The sequence below is a fragment of the Orcinus orca genome, chromosome 11, assembly GCF_937001465.1.
Source record: "Orcinus orca chromosome 11, mOrcOrc1.1, whole genome shotgun sequence".
Classification (NCBI taxonomy): Eukaryota; Metazoa; Chordata; class Mammalia; order Artiodactyla; family Delphinidae; genus Orcinus; species Orcinus orca.
Genome location: NC_064569.1, coordinates 69,405,989 through 69,425,200, shown reverse-complemented (window position 1 = coordinate 69,425,200; position 19,212 = coordinate 69,405,989). Strand labels below are relative to the sequence as shown.

The 19,212-nt window shown below is 36.1% G+C and overlaps 1 long non-coding RNA gene across 1 annotated transcript; it reads left to right on the top strand.

Annotated features, from left to right (window-relative positions):
* Positions 1–35: 35 nt before the first annotated feature.
* Positions 36–18,706, top strand: LOC125960429 (uncharacterized). Its single transcript, XR_007470094.1, has 2 exons — positions 36–12,133; positions 12,856–18,706. It is a non-coding gene; the product is annotated as an uncharacterized LOC125960429 (long non-coding RNA).
* Positions 18,707–19,212: the final 506 nt, after the last annotated feature.

Here is a 19,212-nt window from a genome sequence, read left to right as displayed (position 1 = left end):
CCTGGAGAATTTGACTGAGGAGGTCTAGATGGCAACTTTTGTGCTTTAAAATAGCTACCTGAATGTTTCCAAAGCAATGACATTCAATTGCAGTTTATTAATTCTAACAGAGCTGGTGAGTAACTGAAGGCTTTACCAAGCAAAAATGAAAGGATGTGAAGTGCAAGAATTCTCAAAATGACCAAGAGAGGTCATTGGCTTGGGAAAGACAGAAACAGTTCTAGGGTCAGAAGTCAAAGGAAATCTGGAAACAGACACTTGTTAAAAGTGAGCTCCAGAGATGGCAGGTAACCAAGGACAGAAGCCTTATTGTCTCATTTTTTAAATAGTGCTTATTCTGAGGCAAAAATGATAGAAGAAATTAGACTATTGTGTGGACTACTGTTGCCATATAAGTACTGCAGATATTTTTGATGTGTCTTATACTTTTTTCCTCAAACAGGCCAGTAAGTAGGCTTGCATATTAAGAATAATAAACTATCCAAAAATGTTGTGTTTTACGGGCTTAAATTAAATATGATTTCGTCTACAAAATAGCTAAGACACTTTTTAGTCAAGAAGCCAGATCTATTCAGTTCAATTTGGATTCCAGCCTTTTTTCCTACATGATTTTAGTCAAATTATTCAAGCATTTCATGCCTGAATTTCCTCAACTAGAAAACTGAGATAATAGTATCTGACTTTTTGTAATAATTTAAGGATAAGTGATGTAGCGTGAAAAATACCTAGCATGCATTGTAAAGTCACCATACTCCAATAAAAATTAATTTAAAAAAATACCTAGCATGGCACTTGGCATAAGTAGGCTTTTATTATTATAGCAAGTATTATTATAATAATATATTCTTGATCTTATTACTTTTTAATATGCTAAGGATAATAAAAGAAGTATGCACCATTTTATTTGTCAAAAAATTTAAATGCCCACCAGGTTGAAGAGTAGGTTATGCTGTAGTTTTTGCTGTGAGTTTTTGGGGATTATTTACAGTGTCTATCTATTCATCCCATTGCCATTTCAGCTGTGTATTTATTTATATGGTTTGTGCTACATCATAAAAATTCACTTTACATACTTGACTACAATCCAGCATGAAAATTAAAAATTTGTGTGTGGAAGAAAAAGGACAGAAATAGAGCAATGAAATGAAATATAATAACTACATGTTTATACTGAATTTGAAGCAACAACCAAAATTTTAACAAAAATAAGATAAAGTTGCACCATAGCTGGTCATTGAGACAAATTATGAAGGGATTGTCTATTCACAGAACAGACACTTAAAGGCAGCAAAAATTTTGAAGAATCTTAGAATGGACCATGGAATTTTCAAAGTTAAGAGATGTTGGTGTGAGTAACTTATGTGTCGTGAAGACTATCTCTCAGACACCAAATGACGATTTGTCAAAAATATCTGACTGATTTTCAGGAAAAATTAATTTCCAGTAATATTTAATTGTTAAGGAATCAAGTTATTACAAAAGAGAGGTGCAGAATGTTTACATTCTCTTTTTTCTCAAGATAGAGATCAAGTTCATAAATATTTTTTATGATAACTGGCATTTTATATACATAAGAAGGAGTCATAATTTCTAATGCTTGGTGACTGAGAACAATTTAGGAGCTCTTAACAGGAAGACAGACCTACACTCCTGTTATAACAGAATAAGAAAGTGATACAATTTTTGGCTAAAAATGCTATCACATGAAGTGTTTCTTTTATTTCTCAAAAAACATTATTGAGCAAATATGCGTTATTCTATGCATAGTACATTTCACCTTACAACTATTATTTCATAACAGACAACATCGAGAAAGACATAATCAAGACCCCAATTTCCAAAGGAAGCAGGGGATTGCTGACCATCTTCCTCTAATGTTACTTCACTTTAGCTGAGCTAGAGAGAAGGCAATTTGTAACTTTGGCACGTGAGGAATTAGATGATGGTTATGATACAACTGGAAAGAAAACAGCTCTGACCTCTATCTCAATGTTACAGTTTTTAAAAAGATTTTTTTAGCAATTAATATTTGGAGATACAAGTGATAAAAATACTATAGGAAAAAAACCATATGGCTATTACATTATAACCAAAATATCAATGATAATGATTCAGGATGAAGAATCCCAAAATACTATAAAAAGATAAAATGATCTACTTATTTTGAACTAAAATCTTTCAGCTTTTCACATATACACACATAAATAAGCAACTTTCCGTATATAATGCAGTTGGAGGGTGTGATGCAAGTTAAATACTTTAAAGCCTTGATGCAGTGCTGTGTCATTACAAATAGACTTTTACAAGCACTCTGTGTAGGCCTCAGTCACCATGGAAGCTCGGCTGAAACTGGCTCTGGAAGTCTCTGTCTCTACCTTATTGTACTTAATACCACCATTAGCTGGGACCATGGGTGGTCACTATTTTATGCTTTACTCCACTATCTTAAAATCATAATTAGAGCCCATGCTGAGCATTCATCATTCCTTGTAGACACAAATTAAATGAGGCTTGAAGAGTGTATGCTTACTCCATGCTAAGTGAGTAATGAGTTTTTATGCATATGCCAGTGGAATTTTTCTAGATGGGTAGAACAAGAACACACAAGTCAGGGAAAGGAAAAAAAAAAGATTGATTATAGTTTTCTTAGGCAATTAGTGTTCAATTGTCAAATATATGAATCATCCTGGCTGCTGCTTTCTCCTCAGTTCGCCTGTATTTTGAAGGAGTTAGCAGTTAACTAACCTCTCTAAAACTTTTACCCAGACACAGGTTATCCAAATTGGAATCCTCAGAACCTCCTTAAACTCTTCACTCTACCAAATCCTCATATTCCATGTCCCATTGCTTTTTGTCATCCATGTAGTTCTCAAAAATCCCATCTTTCTTTTATTATGGTCTTATTGCAGTTAGAGTCTGAGACATCTTTAAGAGTCCATGTAGTCCAAACATCTCATATTACAGAGTTCCAGACAGCTGAAGTTTTATAGATAGTTAATGGTGGAATTATAACTGAGATTCAGACCTTTGAATCCCCAATAGAGTTCTCTTTCCACATGTTGCCTTTAGGAAAGTGGATTATTCGCAGTCTGTGTTAATGTGACACTTACTGTCCCAATTATAATAGTCTAAGAATATTTATCTTAGTGTCATTTCCTTCTTTGGAAAAAAAAGACAAAACAGAACTGATAGAAAAGTGTCATGTAGCCTTGGAGGAGTTAGAGCCTGGGATCAAATCTCTCTGCAACTCATACCAACGTACCCACAGAAGCAACAAATGGACAGGTGAAGTATCTTGTTTACCTTTTCATCCTTAGTAACTAGAAAATGCCTGGAACTGACAAGTATTTCATGAATATTGGTTGAATTCAAATGAATCAATCATTCGACAACTGGTTGTACAATTAGAAGGCGTGCACCTTCTCCCCGTCTCAATAAACAGTTTACAATTTTCAATGTATCTACTACAGAAAATCAACAGCAGTTTCCAAAGTAACAGAAGAAATATTGTTTTGTTTTGTTTTTTCATAAATTTATTTATTTATTTATGTTTTTGCCTGCGATGGGTCCTTGCTGCTGCGTGCAGACCCTCTCTAGTTGTGGCGAGCGGGGGGCTATTCTTCGCTGAGGTGCATGGGCCTCTCATTGCGGTGGCCTCTCTTGCTGCGGAGCACGGGCTCTAGGCGCGCAGGCCTCAGTAGTCGCGGCATGCAGGCTCAGTAGTTGTGGCTCGTGGGCTCTAGAGCGCAGGCTCAGTAGTTGTGGTGCTCGGGCCCAGCCGCTCCGCGGCATGTGGGATCTTCCCAGACCGGGGCTTGAACCCATGTCCCCTGCACCAGCAGGCAGACTCTCAACCACCGTGCCACCAGGGAAGTCCCAGAAATATTGTTTCTGAATGTCATAAATATTGTACAATCTTTAAAGAAGTAATATTCCATATTTAGCATTGATTTAAAAATATTTCGTTATTATTTGTTGCCTTGTTGCAGTGAATATATTTTACAGAACATATGACAGAATTGTCTCTCATGGAAGTCTAGCTTCCTGAGATAAGAGTTTGCAGTACCACAGTCTTTCTTTAGAGCATGCATTTATTTACTCCAAACTTGGGATGGAAGTAAAAGAAGAGACCTCTCCCCTGCTGGAGCCACACCAAGTCAATCCTCTCACTCACTCATTTGCTCAACAAATGTTTGTTGCTAGAGGCTCTCAGCTTTGTCAGTCTTCTCATCCTCGAGGGCGGAATGACGCAGGGACATTCCAGAAGTTATCTGTTGAGCCACCCTCTGGAGCTCCAGTCATTGTGAGGAGTCAGCCTGCCTGTTCCTCTCACCCTACCCTTTCTGCCACTCCCAGCAGACACCCTGGGAGAGTTTACTCAAAGTGACAAATCTCCAAACCAGTCTGTTTATATAGGCTCTCCCAGTAACCCACTATCATAGATAATTGAGAGCTTACTGTACTCTAATTATAAAAAAACATCTTGAACTTTAGACACTTAATACACACAGCCTTTACGGATGGGTGAAACAGCTGAACTTGGAGACACCTGAACTTCAGGGAGCACATTCATCAAGAGAGTCAGGGAAGAAAGAGTACATCATATCAGGTATAATGAATGCCATGTAAACATGAAATCATGACTAATAAGAAGAAGTTATAAGAATAAATTAATATTATAAATCTGTAAGAAACACATCTATACAATATTTACAGTATACACAATGATGATCTCACTTTATATATAGCAGTTCTTTGAAACTTTCCAAAAGTCTCAAAACATTTCCACATATGATATTGTCCTACCATCATAACTCACATGGAAGAGAGTTAAAAGTGAATTTACCTGCATTTTAGAGTTGCTGAAACTAAGGCATATCAAAGTATTTTCCTCCAAGCATTACCATGCTGTTAATGTTGTAGGCAGAGAATAAAACTCGTTTTCTAGTTCTTTCATATCAGTTTCTCATCTTAAACTGTATATACATTTTGTTTTTCAAAAACCAGATTTTAATTGTTGTTCTCTTTCTCCCTTCCTCCCTCCCTTCCTTCCTCCCTTTTGTGTTTTCTTTAAATACCAAAAGTTAGATGACTTTTTTTCGTCATCTACAGATTAGAAGCTCACATGAAATCCTTCACAATTTAAGTTTTCAAGATTTTAGTTTGTACTTCAATAGAAGATTTTATAACTTATATAGCAAAATCCATTCAACGAATATTTGATGATCCTAACAATGAATATAATACATGTTATATACTGTGGTGGAGACAAAAGAAGTATGATTCAAGATGGGTGCAGTCTCTAAGAGCTTACTAAAGAAGCAAGACATACAGCCATGAAAGAGTGGAAGTGATAATTATAATAAAAAGTAACGACAGAATTTTAAAGAAAGCCTATATGGAAGCGAAAATCAGTTAGGAAAGGAACCTAACATTTTTGAGGATCTATATTTAACAGGGATTTTGCAATCATTATCTCATTTCAACTGCACAAGGGTGAGATAGATATTATCACTTCAAACATACAGATTAAAAAAACAAAACAAAACTGAGGCTAAAAGAGGATAAGCAAATTTCCCATGATAAAATAGTCAGATTTGAAACTAAGTGCATGATGTCAAAGATCTTATTTTGGACCCTGAAGGACTTAGAAAGCTGTAGGTAGAGAGAAAAAGCATAAGCAAAGGAATACAAAGATTAACAAATGAACAAGGGATCTGAGCCAGTCTAGCCTGGCTAAAGGAAATAGACTTGGCAAAAGTGATATATAAATGTTGCATTTGCTTGTATTTAATTTAAATAGTCAATAAATTGGCTATAACATGATTAAAACCTTTTTGAGACTATTATTCTGGAAGGACACACGGAATAGATGCTATTGCAAAAGTGTAGCTAGGAGCGAATGAGGTACTAAATGGTGGCTGCTCTTGGGATTACAAAGGGAAAGACAGGAGAGATATTCAGCAGTATTAACTGTAGGAAAGTGTTTGAAACTTTGGGTTATGGTTGAGGAAGGAGACAAAAGATATATAAAATTGTAAATTGATTGGGACTTAGTAGAACCAAGAGTAGATTAAAAAATAAAGGTTCTGATTTGCTGATTTTGAGATATTGTTAGAATTGAAAAATGAGTTTCTATAACTAAGAGAACATTCACAGAGCAGTGGCCTTAAGCCTTGGCTATCCCTTATAATGACTTTAAGAAGAGCTGTGACTAGTTATATTGATAAAACCAAAGAGGAAGAAAGAAGGAAGAGGTGCATTGAAATACCGATGTCTAGTAATTGGGAATTTATTCAGTCAAGTAAAGAAGTGAAAGAAGAAGAATAGAGGAGGTGATAAAAGAAAAATATTTCAGAGTTTAAGATTAAGCTGGGGAAATTAACATCCAAATACCTTGGGGACTAAAGAGTCAGAGGGGTAAAGATCACTGAATTTAAAGAGTTTAAAGGCATGTGAGGCTATCAAGTTAGAAAATTTGCACAAGGCTTCTAATCTAGTTTACATAGACCACTAAACAGAAGCTACTAAAAGAAACAACATTTTAAACATTCAAGGAAAATCATTTCTGATATTTGTACACAAGCATTTGTCAGGAATTGTTCATTGAAACCCTTGTCAGTTCTTTTAAATAAAAGAAGTGGAGGAGTTCCATGGCCCAAAATTTGGGAAAATATTGAATCCTACTTTCTATTATTGGATATTTGCAATGTATATTAGCATATTAAAAGATCTGAGAATGTGTTAAGAACAAACAAAAATACACAATAACACACAACAACAAATAACCTGCTTCACTTAAGATAACTGAATATGTCCAAAATTATTTGGTTTCTGAACTCCGTTTTTTCGATTACACCTAAAAAAGATCCACTAAAGTAGCATTTTATGAAGCATCTTGGGAAACACTGGCTTGCCTAGTCCAAATTACATTGTAGTCTTAACAATTGTTTTTTTCACATTCATTGAGAAGTAATTAAATTATTCGGGAAGTTTTTACTTTTTCTACTTTTACTTTATTTATTGAATTAAGTAGCCAGCTAATTTCTATTTTGTCTTTAACTTAGTAGACAAAGCTTCATTTCTATTATGTTTGATTTTACATGAGTCGAAGCACACCTTTGTGTACTTGTGTTATAGGAATCTACAAATACTCATGTTTCTAAAACAATGTGAGAGAATAGGTGAATGTTTGCCTCAAAATGTCCATAGATGCAGAGGAGTAGAGGATACTACAGTAATAAGAATTCATAAAGAGAACATGTTAACAGGCTCACCAACCATTTATTTTTTTCTATGCAATTGTATATACATGCATGCACATACACAAAATATACAAGTGCATATGCTGATTTATGTAAATATAATATAGGGGAAGAAAAACTAGAAGAGCATACATCAGAATAGTAACCTAGGTATTCTATGTAGAAATTGGTTTTCATTTTTTCCATTTGGTCCAATTATACATACTAAGTTTTTTACAGTGAGCATATTCTATATCTGTAATTAAAAAAAAAATCAGCTTGACCAAATGTTCCACTGATCACAAGAGAAATTCAATCCTGGCTTTAAAAGGCTGATTTATGTTCTCACAGAAAATTACAGACAACTGAAACACAAATGTAAGCCTACACCAGCACAGGTCCACACCTGGGTCAAGAGGTAATCTAGTTGGTGTTATATATAATATTGTGTTGTTTCAAGTCTGGAATATGCTGAAAAGTATGATTATAAATGAGTTTGGAAAAGATAAAATCTCATATGCAAAGGTGTTCAATGGATTTTAAAAACAATGTGGGAAACAAATAGCTCCTTTCAAGTGAGTAATAACCCAAACGTAGGTTAACATTTCTTAAAAGAATAATTGAAAATCAGGTATCCTGCTAGGTTAAGCAATATAAAGTTACTGCTATTAAACAATTTTTCACTTAAGAAATCTGCAATTTCATTTGGTTCAAACTAACACTTGAACATGCATGTCATCAGGATGTTAATAATTTACAATAGAATGCATCTACTGAATTGAGAGCTAGTTCCTGTGCAGAAAATAACTTGAAAAAAGAAAGTAAGTAGGATGTTTGTTGTTGTTTAGGACTGAAAAGTCATTCTGCTGTTTTCCTTTTCTTATTTCCTTATATCTGATGGCAAGGACTTCCAAGGACAAATAATAATTTGATTTGCATTATACTTAAGACATAATTAAGCTCCAGGGTGTAGTTATACACAGAAACACATATTACTAAGTAATGGGCAGGGGATGGGGAGGATACAGTAGTTTTCTTTCAGGAATCTAATGAGATGAAGGGTTTAGGTCAGATTACAGTAAACATTTAATTATATACAGATGCAGTGTAACTCACCAATAGGAGAAAAGGGCACAGTAATTGCTTTCTTTCTAGGATGAAACTATCTTAAATTAGTAAGATTCTCTCTGTTTTCAATCCTCACCTGTTGAAAACTGAGCATATTTTATTTGATCCCATGATTCTCTTCCTAGTCAAGATACCACCTACTTCTTTCATGAAGGTTTAGAGACAGAAATTCTAGGTTAATGATGCTGGTTTTGTGACTTATAAATTCTATTAACTTTAGCTATATTCAATTATTTTTCCTTTAAAAAAGCTGTTCTTGAGTTTCTTGTTTTTACAAATGATCTGCTATTGTGTTGTAACACAAATGTGCTGAGGTGATTTTGTTGAAGTATAATAGTATCCCCTAAAGTCTTGGTAGTCTTTGTGGCGTTTTTTGTTTGTTTGTTTTGGTTATAGTTTGTTTTGCTTTGTCTTGTTTGAATACAAGTTCTTAATTACATAAAGCAAAAGAAGAAATTCTAATATATCACTGTGAGGGGAAAAACATCCAGTAAATCAAAAGAGAACAGTAGTGACTCACAAAGAAAAAAAGTGGTCATAAAACTAGGTGAGCGATTATGTAGGCAAAGAATAATCTCAGAGATGTGCCAAAAACAAAAACAGAATAAACAATCAAAAAGGCTCTACAAGAGATAGGAAACGGAAAGTTCCACAGATAAGCAACTTCTCTTAGAAACAATAGAATACAATATGTGGAAAACAAACTGAGGACAATAAATAAATCAGAGCATATTTAACCTTTACATATAATATATGATGGAATAATTTCTCTAACATCTCCTTTATACTAAAAAAACTGAAAAAGTTTTCAAAGAGTTTTGCTTATTCTTAGACCTGGGTGATGATGCCTGGGTGATGAAGAAACTATACTTTGCTAATGATAAATTGCTGCACTGCCAAAGGAAGAAAGTATGTCTTTAGAAAACACCAGAAAAACTTATATTTCAAGTTCTATGCACAGATAAATTCATGCAAAATTACCTAATCTGATTATTTATCTATTGGTACATAACAAATTATCTCAAAGCTTAGCAGCCTAGAAACAACACAAATTTATTATTTCACAGTTTCCTAGAAACAGCTGAGCTGGGTCCTCTCCTTCAAAAGCTCTCACAAGACTGTAATCAAGGTGGTCTTATCTGAAGGCTCAAAGTAGGAAGGGTATGTCCTCAAGCACTAACCTGGAAGAAATACGTCATATTTACCTTAAAGTCATGAATCTAACTCCAACTGCAGAATTTGTCCAAATTATTTAGAATAAAACCCACAAACTTGGAAATGAAAATGATAGAAGTAATGAAAATAGTTAGAAACAATTAAAAATTTCTTAAATGCCTCACTATAGATTTTACTTATTTATTATTTATTTTGTTTTGTTTACTTTTGGCTGTGTTGGGTCTTCGTTGCTGTGTGTGGGCTTTCTCTAGTTGCAGCAAGCGGGGGCTACTCTTCGTTGTGATGCTCGGGCTTCTCATTGCAGTGGCTTCTCTTGTTGCAGAGCACGGGCTCTAGGTGTGCGGGCTTCAATAGTTGTGGCTCATGGGCTCTAGAGCGCAGGCTCAGTAGTTGTGGCGCATGGGCTTAGTTGCTCCGTGGCATGTGGGATCTTCCTGGACCAGAGCTTGAACCCGTGTCCCCTGCATCGGCAGGCGAATTCCTAACCACTGTGCCACCAGGGAAGCCCCTCACTATAGATTTTAGATGCTGCTACTCCATTCATTCATTCATTCTTTATCTATTCTTTCATCCTGTAAATATTTTTGAACCCTTACTTGTTTATGAGGATATGTCAGTGAACAAAACAATGTCCCTGCTCTCATTCAGCTTGTACTGTAGTTAATGGAGATAAAAAAATATTCAACATTTAGCTAGCGTAACTTGCTATGAGAAAGCAAAGCATGTTACAGAAGTGCGGCTAATTTTATGTACAATGGTCAATCCAGGTCTCCCTGAACAGCTGAAATTTGTGCAGATGCTTGAAGAAGAAAATACGCAAGATGTATAAATAACAGGGTGCAGAGCACTTCAGAGGGAAGAGAGAGTGCATAAACTGCATTGTGGGCATGCATGATGTGTTCGCAGAACAGAAACGAAGAGAGGATGGTTGGAAGCATGGCGAGGAGGATTCAGTCATGGGAAATCGGAGAGGAAACTGCTAGACTGTGTCAGCCTGGTAGGCCATCATAAAGGTTACCATTTCTCTGGGTAAACTGGGAAGACATAGGAGGGACAAAATCAAAGCAATGTTTTAATAGGATCCCTATGGATATTGTATGTAAAAGAGAACACTGGGGGTGGGGTATACAGGACAGTAAAAATCCACTGAAACAATTCAGGTGGGAAATGGTGGCTTGAATGAAGGTGACAGCAGTGGAGATGGTGAGAAGTGACCACATCTGGGGTATACTTTGATGTGTGGTGAATGTTTTATTGAAAAAATTAGATGTGGTGTATAAGTAAAACAAAGTAGGTGCTTTTTTTTTTTGCAGATACTAAATTAAACAGATAAAATTAATCCCTAATTTTACTGATGAAATTTTCATATAAACAGCTTAAACTAGTTTTCTTAAAGGAAATAATATTTTTTACTGAAAAAAAGAATTTTGCCCTTTTAAATTTCACATGCTCTTTATCTGATTTGGAATTTTTTTCAACTTTAAAACATTCATGAATATTTCTGAAATATTTCATTTCTCACTAAGTACTCTGTGAGAAGCCTATCTCAGAGAAAATTTTGTAAGACTGATTCACATCAACTTTCACTGTTTATTTCTAATAAAGAAAAAAATCTTTAAGAAGTCTTGATGTATGACACTCAGTATATATTTAGGGCAAATGTCAAAAGCTTAAGAATCAATTACATATCCTGGAGTGTCATATTGACAGACTCACTCTTTTCTTTACTATTGATTTACTCTCTGTTGGACAAACATAAACACATAAAAAAGAAAGAAATCTATTTTTTATAGTGACTAGAATTTTAATTCCTGGGAAATTTGTTGTTAAAAGCAGAAACAATAAATATAAATAAAGGAAGCTTTAAGTAAATGAAAGCAATGACACTGATAAGGATGATTAATTAATTTTATCTAATTTAACTCATTGAATTACTTTTGCTTGGATATTCCAAGCAAATACTAAAAAGCTTTTTTTTTTTTTTTTTTTTTGCCTCTTGTCTGGATAAGGTTGAGAAGATTGCCATGTATCAACACTGTGATCTTGGTCAAGTTTCATCACTTTGGGGCCTATATCTTTCATCTGCAAAATGGTAACATTGGGCTATATAAGACTACTGTGGTCAAATATTATAAGTTTATTTTGAGAAAAAAATTTAAACTGATTTATAAATGTTTATTATTTCAAAATCCATAATTATATATAAAGAGTTTAAATTTGCTTTATTTTCAAAGCTTTGCTAAATTAGTGATCTGTTAACATATTTAGTCAACAATTATGTATTATTTACTGTGTTAATATTTGCAGAATCATGTATGAAGCACCACCCTCTCCCCTCCTCCATTAAATTTTCAGTCTTATTTGGGGAATAAAATACACAAACATAAATCAATAGAAAATGAGAGTGCTCAGATAGCATGTGGTCCAGGTTGTGTATTTTTATAGTTAGGACTCTGTGGTTGTGAGTGACAGAAACCCAATTAAGTTGCTTATACAAAAAACTAGATATGTTGTAAAGATAATGAAGATTCTGTGACAATTAAAGGAAGATCTGTTGCAATCTTGGCATCTCTGAAAACTTCAGGGTTTAGAAGAGGAATTCAACTCTGCCAGTACTACTTTTCTACGTATCTTTCCTCTCCACTTAGCATCATTTGTTATCTTACAGACAGGCTTTTTCACGTGATGGGGGCCATTAGCTGACCCAAGACCCCATGTTTCCTGTTCCATGTGTCCAGGACAATAGAGTTTCTTGTTAGTACCATAAGAAAAACATCGGAAAGAGACTCTGATTGGACAGGCTAAATCTGTTCTAGACCAATAACTATTGCCAGTGGAGTGAGGCTGTTGTGACTAGCCAAGCTGGGCCATCTGTCCTACTTCTGTGAGAGGTAAGGAAAGGAGTCTGAGCAGAAAACAACAACAGCAAAACAATAATTTTCCTAGTGTTTAACCCAGAATATGGAAGTTCAGAGCAGGAAATATTTCATACTCACCTTCAGGAGTGAAGAGGAGGAGGAAGGTGTTGGGTCTTATTACATAGGGCCTTTATATTTAATACTAAGGTTTTGACATTCTCTGACTTTGATGGAATATTATGAGAAAGGAGGTCAAGAGACAATCCAGGCAAAACTGCTAAGAGCTGGAAGTGAGGTAGATATGTGGAAGGAAAGGAGCTAGAGAGGGATTTTGAAGTATAATAATCGGGCTTTTTTTTTTTTTTTTTTTTTTTTTTTGCGGTACGTGGGCCTCCCACCGCCGCGGCCTCTCCCGTTGCGGAGCACAGGCTCCGGACGCGCAGGCTCAGCGGCCATGGCTCACAGGCCCAGCCGCTCCGCGGCACGTGGGACCCTCCCGGACCGGGGCACGAACCCGCATCCCCTGCATCGGCAGGCGGACTCCTAACCACTGCGCCACCAGGGAAGCCCCAATAATTGGGCTTTTTGCAAAGAAGCAGGGGCAAGAGAAGGTAAAGTGTAGGATGAATCACCAGATTGCCATTCACATTGACAGAATGGTACCATTAACACTGAAGAGAGAATATCAGAGGAGCAAACAAAACTGACTTAGGAAAACACACTTTTGATTACTTCAGAATATGAAATTCTCTTAGGCATTTGGGTTACAAGTCTTTGTGATTTCAACTTGGACAGCATGGTCTGTTCTAATGCTAAAATCTTTCATTTTTCTATAGCTCACCTATTTCAGTTTTTTTAACTGAATTTACCCTTGATTGGTTTGATATAGTGAGATTCCAAATGGAAGTATTTCAATCTGTGACTAGTTGAATCCAATATGGGATTAACTGTTATGATTACTTGTGTGACATAAGAAAGATCAAGCAATCATTTTTAAATTGAGTTATTTTATCTGTAAAATGATAACTAGAATTACTTTCAAAATTTGAACATTTTCTGAGTATTTTCTTGGAGACAGATTGAGAACTAATACTGTAAACCAAAACTACATTGAAAGTGGACCTATAGTATCCCATTCTAAGAATAGCCTAGGAAACAGAAAAAAGAGCCAGAATATAAAAGTCTGACCTTTCATTGCTGTCTCTGTCCATGATCCTGAAGTTTGAATTTTAATGGGAATTATCACCCTACTTATTGAGTCCACTTCCCTAGGATCTTCAAATTAGCCATCAGTCACCCAAATTCTATGTCTCTGCCCAGGTTTATGCCTTTAAACTTTATTTAAAGGTTTTCCCCAGTAGAAAGACATCCTGGGCATCTAGAACAGGGATGGGGATAAACAATAATATGAACTCACATTTACACAGTTCACACTATGAACCAGGCACTGTTTTGTTTTTTTTTTTTGCGGTACGCAGGCCTCTCACTGTTGTGGCCTCGCCCGTTGCAGAGCACAGGCTCCGGACGCGCAGGCTCAGCGGCCATGGCTCACAGGCCCAGTCGCTCCACGGCATGTGGGATCTTCCTGGACTGGGGCACAAACCCGTGTCCCCTGCATTGGCAGGTGGACTCTCAACCACTGCGCCACCAGGGAAGCCCCAGGCACTGTTTTAAAGGGCTTTGCACTTACCCAACCATTTAACTATCACTGCAATGCTGTGAGGTAGGTTTTTATTTCTTATTTCTGTTATTTTAAAAGTAAGCACACTAAGGTAGATATTTTCAGTGATTTGTCCAGTGTCCTAAAGGCAGTGAGTGGGAAAGCCAAGGTTTGAACCCAAGTAGCTATCTCTAAAATCTCTACGTTTAACCACTATGGAATTCTACCTCTCAGGCAGGCAAGAAAGTTTAATGTCACTGGGCTTCTGCAGGAAAGAAGGCTGTGGGCTAAGGGGTACAGCAGCTTTGATACACTTTAAACTTTATTTTGGTGAGAGGCAATGTCACTCACCTGGTGCATTTACTTCTGGGAGGATCTCAATCAGGAGAGAAATTACATTTAAATTTACTCTTACAAGAAATTGACTCTTTGGTCTCAAGCTTCTTACTTCAGATAATTTTGGCTACATATTTTCAATTTAATCTAATGGTAGGTGGTTGTGTTTGAGTAATCTTAATTATTAGAATTATGGAAATGGCTTCCTATGCATTACAGGTACAATGACACTATGTATTATATTAATATTTGCTTAAAACATGTATTGACAATGAAATATTGACAAGGTGAAACATTTGTGCTTCCAAGATTATTGCAGTGTTGTGGGAGATGTGAAGCAACTGATATATTTTAATTTTTTGTTCTTGTCAAAACAGAAAGATTCTCTGTTGGGGTGACTGCATTTATTATTTATAGAAACACTCTGTTTTCAAAACCAGTCTGATCCAAAGATACAGTGAGTCCAATGAACACACTGTGCATAGACAGGTACCTCTTGGTTTCTTTACTTTTCCCTCCATGTTGTTTTGTGGTGATGACTGGGAACCTTTAAATGTTGGTTAAACTTGTTTTTTTAAATACCCAACAGATTAGACATATTTTAATTATATTGCTCAATAAAGCAATCAGTTGTTTCAAATTAGGCTGATATATTGAATTATTAACTATGTATGACCCTGATAACTATTACACAAGAAGGTCCGTTGTAAATCAGGTGAGCATATTATAAGTTGGACAGGGCTACACTGATATGTTATTAGAAAATGAATTTCCATAATGAATATTATTCAGCGCTCATACATTTTCAGGGCTGCTGTTATATGGTTTCTAGTGAACAGAATTATTGATACTATTTTCCAAGTTAATATATTTAAGGTAACAGATTTCAAATGATTTAGCTTACATTAAGATATATTAATTCATCCTTTTAACTATTGTATTAAATTATATATCATATTATATTCATGTATTAAGCAAGCCCTACATACTTCTTACTGTCCAATTATAGATGATGCTAGAATGCAGATCAAAGCTATCAGGGGAATATTTTAAAAAACATTTAGTGACAATGAGTGAAAGAGGGGTTTTTTAGGTTTGTTTTGTTTTGTTAAATTTTGGGGTTTGATTAAGTTAAGTACAAATAACTTATTTTAAAAAGGAATTCAAAAAGCTAGATCTTCTTGTAAATAAATAATGAGACGCATTAACAGAGTTCTATTTATATGCAGTCCAGACAGACAATGTAACCCAAACATAAATGAGGGGAGATGAGTCTATACTCCATAGACTAGAATAGAATTGTAAGAGAGCTTGAAAGACTGACAGTTTCTACTGAGGCAGGTCCTTGTCTCCCACAGCTGTTTCTCCCATCCTACTGACACATGACTTTAGTCCCTAACACTTCCTCCTCATACTTCTTGAGAAATTCGAATTGACTAACAAATAACTACTAATCTGCAGAACAATTTCTCCATTTTCCCAGAACTGATTTTGACCAACTATTTCCAAAATTAGCTCAATTTTGTATAACTCCTCTTGCTAAAGCTCAGCTAAAATTTTCCTTCCTTCTTCGTGACAATGGTTATTGTGAACATTCCTGTTCACAGCATTTTTGAATAAAGTCTTAGGCTAATGGTGCTCTGATTTTCTTCCACAAGATGAACAGAAAATTGAGCAATACGTTCACCTAACAGTGTTGTTGTAAGAACCAAGGTGACTTTCTATTCCTATTGATTCAAATTAGCAATTTAATCAAGAACAAGGAAGTCTTACAGTGCAAATGGAGTCACTGTTTCTCATTCACCAAAAAGTAATTTATAAATGGTCACTGAGATGAAAGCAACACTTGGATTCTTACTGGCTTTCGGATATAGTTGCCCTCAAAAGGCAGGCTAATGATAGTACAGAAATTTAAACAAATAAATAAGATGATAAAATGCATCAATAGCTGGATGTGCTTTCTTTTCAGTTTCATTCAAAATTTAAAAACAAAAACAAAAAAAGAGAAACATGAATTGGGGTCTGAAATTCTGAAATAGAATCCTTATTCACCTTGGGTACTTGAAAAACATCACTAAATCTCAGTTTTCTCATTTGGAATAATTATAATTATAATGAATTAGACTGAATATGGAAAACCAAGCCCACTAGGCCTTGTGAATTAGGCTTCCCAGCAACAAAGGACAAAAACCTACTCAAACTACCTGAAGCAAATATGATGACATCTGTGAAGAAACACTTTGTAAGCTGGAAATTGTTATATATGTTCATCAGCTATTCCTGTGTGAACTGGAAAAAAAAAGCTCTTAAAATTCTGCTAACTTTTGTGAGGAAGCTAAAAAGTACTGGAAATAAATCATATCAATTTGAACTGTTCCCAGATTTAGGAGAAGGTATTTGGCTTAGCTTCTCATTTAGGCCTTTTGACCAATTCACTCTCCTCTCCACAGTGACTGCTTTCAAAGATAAACACATAATTTAGACTAAACTGGGACATTCTTTCTTTGTTAGGAGGCTTAAAAGTAACTCTCTTGGGCTTCCCTGGTGGCGCAGTGGTTGAGAGTCCGCCTGCCGATGCAGGGGACGTGGGTTCGTGCCCCGGTCCGGGAAGATCCCACATGCCGCAGAGCGGCTGGGCCCGTGAGCCATGGCCGCTGAGCCTGCGCGTCCGAAGCCTGTGCGCCGCAACGGGAGAGGCCACAACAGTGAGAGGCCCGCGTACCAAAAAATAAAAAAAATAACTCTCTTGCTTCTGGATTCACAGTGCAGAAAGTATAATTAAGTGCTAGCGTTGCCCGTTTTCCCCACCACATGGAGGAAACCTGATTGTATTAATAGAGAATGTGGCCAAAACTCAGAGAGAAGCAGGGTGAGTAGGTAGAAAGAGTTCTAAGGACAATGTGTGAGCCCTAGATCCACCCTTATGCCTCTGTCACCTCCACACCTGTCCTCAGTTATTGTGAAATTGGCCTATTTTAAAACTTTCTCTACTTTGAGTTAGGTTTTTACCAAGTGAATATTTAATACACATGAGATTGGGTGGACTTGATCACTTTTAGTTCAATAGTTTGGTATAAAATTTTTGAGAAGAACATTTGATAATATTAATAATGTTAATATTAATTAGAAAAATGTCTTTCATGGTGTATATAGGTAAAAGTGAATGGAACCAGACAGATACTGTGACAGATTTAACTAAAAATTAGAAGCAAAATAAGAACATTTAATATGTATGTATACACAGCTAACAGAGTCTTATGACTGCCTTGTCTGTTCATAAAATACCTATTTCAGAATTTCTGTTATTTTAAACTGTAATGCTGGATTCTTTTGGAAGGGATAGTGACTGCATTCTTTACAATGACTCTTGGTATATCTGTCTTCCCAAAGTTCATATCCTTAGTCGAGATCTTTTTTCAAGTCTATTATGTGGTGTGCCAGACTTATTTAGATTGACTTGCAAAATACAAACTTAACCAGAGTGCATGTATTGCATGTCATTAATCAATGACCTAGGTGGGACTGTTGTTTTTGGAGTACTAACTTAGTAGTTCATCCCATTTCAAAGTATGCAGTTTGCCTTGAGGATTCCATAGAACTGCCACAACAAAAGCAATTACAAAATTATTTCTTCACTATTATCATACTGTGTTGCTGTGTTGTTTTAAGGATAGCTGGCTCTATGCATCAGTCAAGGGCATCTTGCAAAAACAGGTTGTGTGGAGGCTGCCTAACCATGCAGCTTGTCTTGGTAGAATTTTATAGGACATCATTCTGTAGTGTTCTTTGAGAGCTGACTCAGTTCTGACTTTCTACTTTTTTATAAGCAAATCCGTACCTTCCATTGTGATGGTCTCAGCAACCCATAATCTGTATCCTACAGAACACAGTAAATCATTTATATGACTGTTCTAGAGCTATGCCACACCTTTCTTCCTATCCTGTCCTTCAAAAATGCCTAGATTCTTCATCTGGAGATGGATGAGTAAAACAATTTTAATGTAACCAAGGATTTTTTAGTAGAAACTAGTATGGTATTGAAAAAAAAGTTTTTAATTTAATTTTATTAAGAAGGATTCTAGGGCTTCCCTGGTGGCGCAGCAGTTGAGAGTCCGCCTGCCAATGCAGGGGACACAGGTTCATGCCCCGGTCCGGGAAGATCCCACATGCCGCGGAGCGGCTAGGCCTGTGAGCCATGACCGCTGGGCCTGCGCGTCCGGAGCCTGTGCTCCACAACGGGAGGGGCCACAACAGTGGGAGGCCCGCGTACCGCTAAAAAAAAAAAAAAAAAAAAAAAAGAAGGATTCTATTTCAGATCCTCAGACTCTAATTCATTTTTTTAAAAAATTTTGAATGAAATTGAGAACAAAGGAGGCCCAGATTTTGATTGATTTCACCAAATCTCTGTCTTTTTCTTCCATCCTTCCTTCCTTTCTCCCACTTTCCTTCCTTCCTTTTTCTTTTCTTTCTTCCTTCAGCCCTACCTCTTAGCTATGTAAAACAAAACTCAAATTTCTGAGGGGTTGAAGCTGAGGAAAGTCAGGTAAATTTATAAGCAGTAATGTTCTAGTAAAAACAAAGCAAAAACTTAATTTGTAGCATTTGCCAATTTCTGTGGTGTAAAATATACCCAGGAAGGCCAATTTCAAACTACCAAGCTGACATCATTGAGCATGGAGTTGGAAATAGGTGTTGACACTTGCCTCTAATTAGCTGGCACAAGCCTGCTCTAGCTCATCACTGAATATGAGCAAGGAGGGTGGAACTGCTTAGTAATTTACAGCTACTAAGCTCCTTTGCTTCTTTTAAG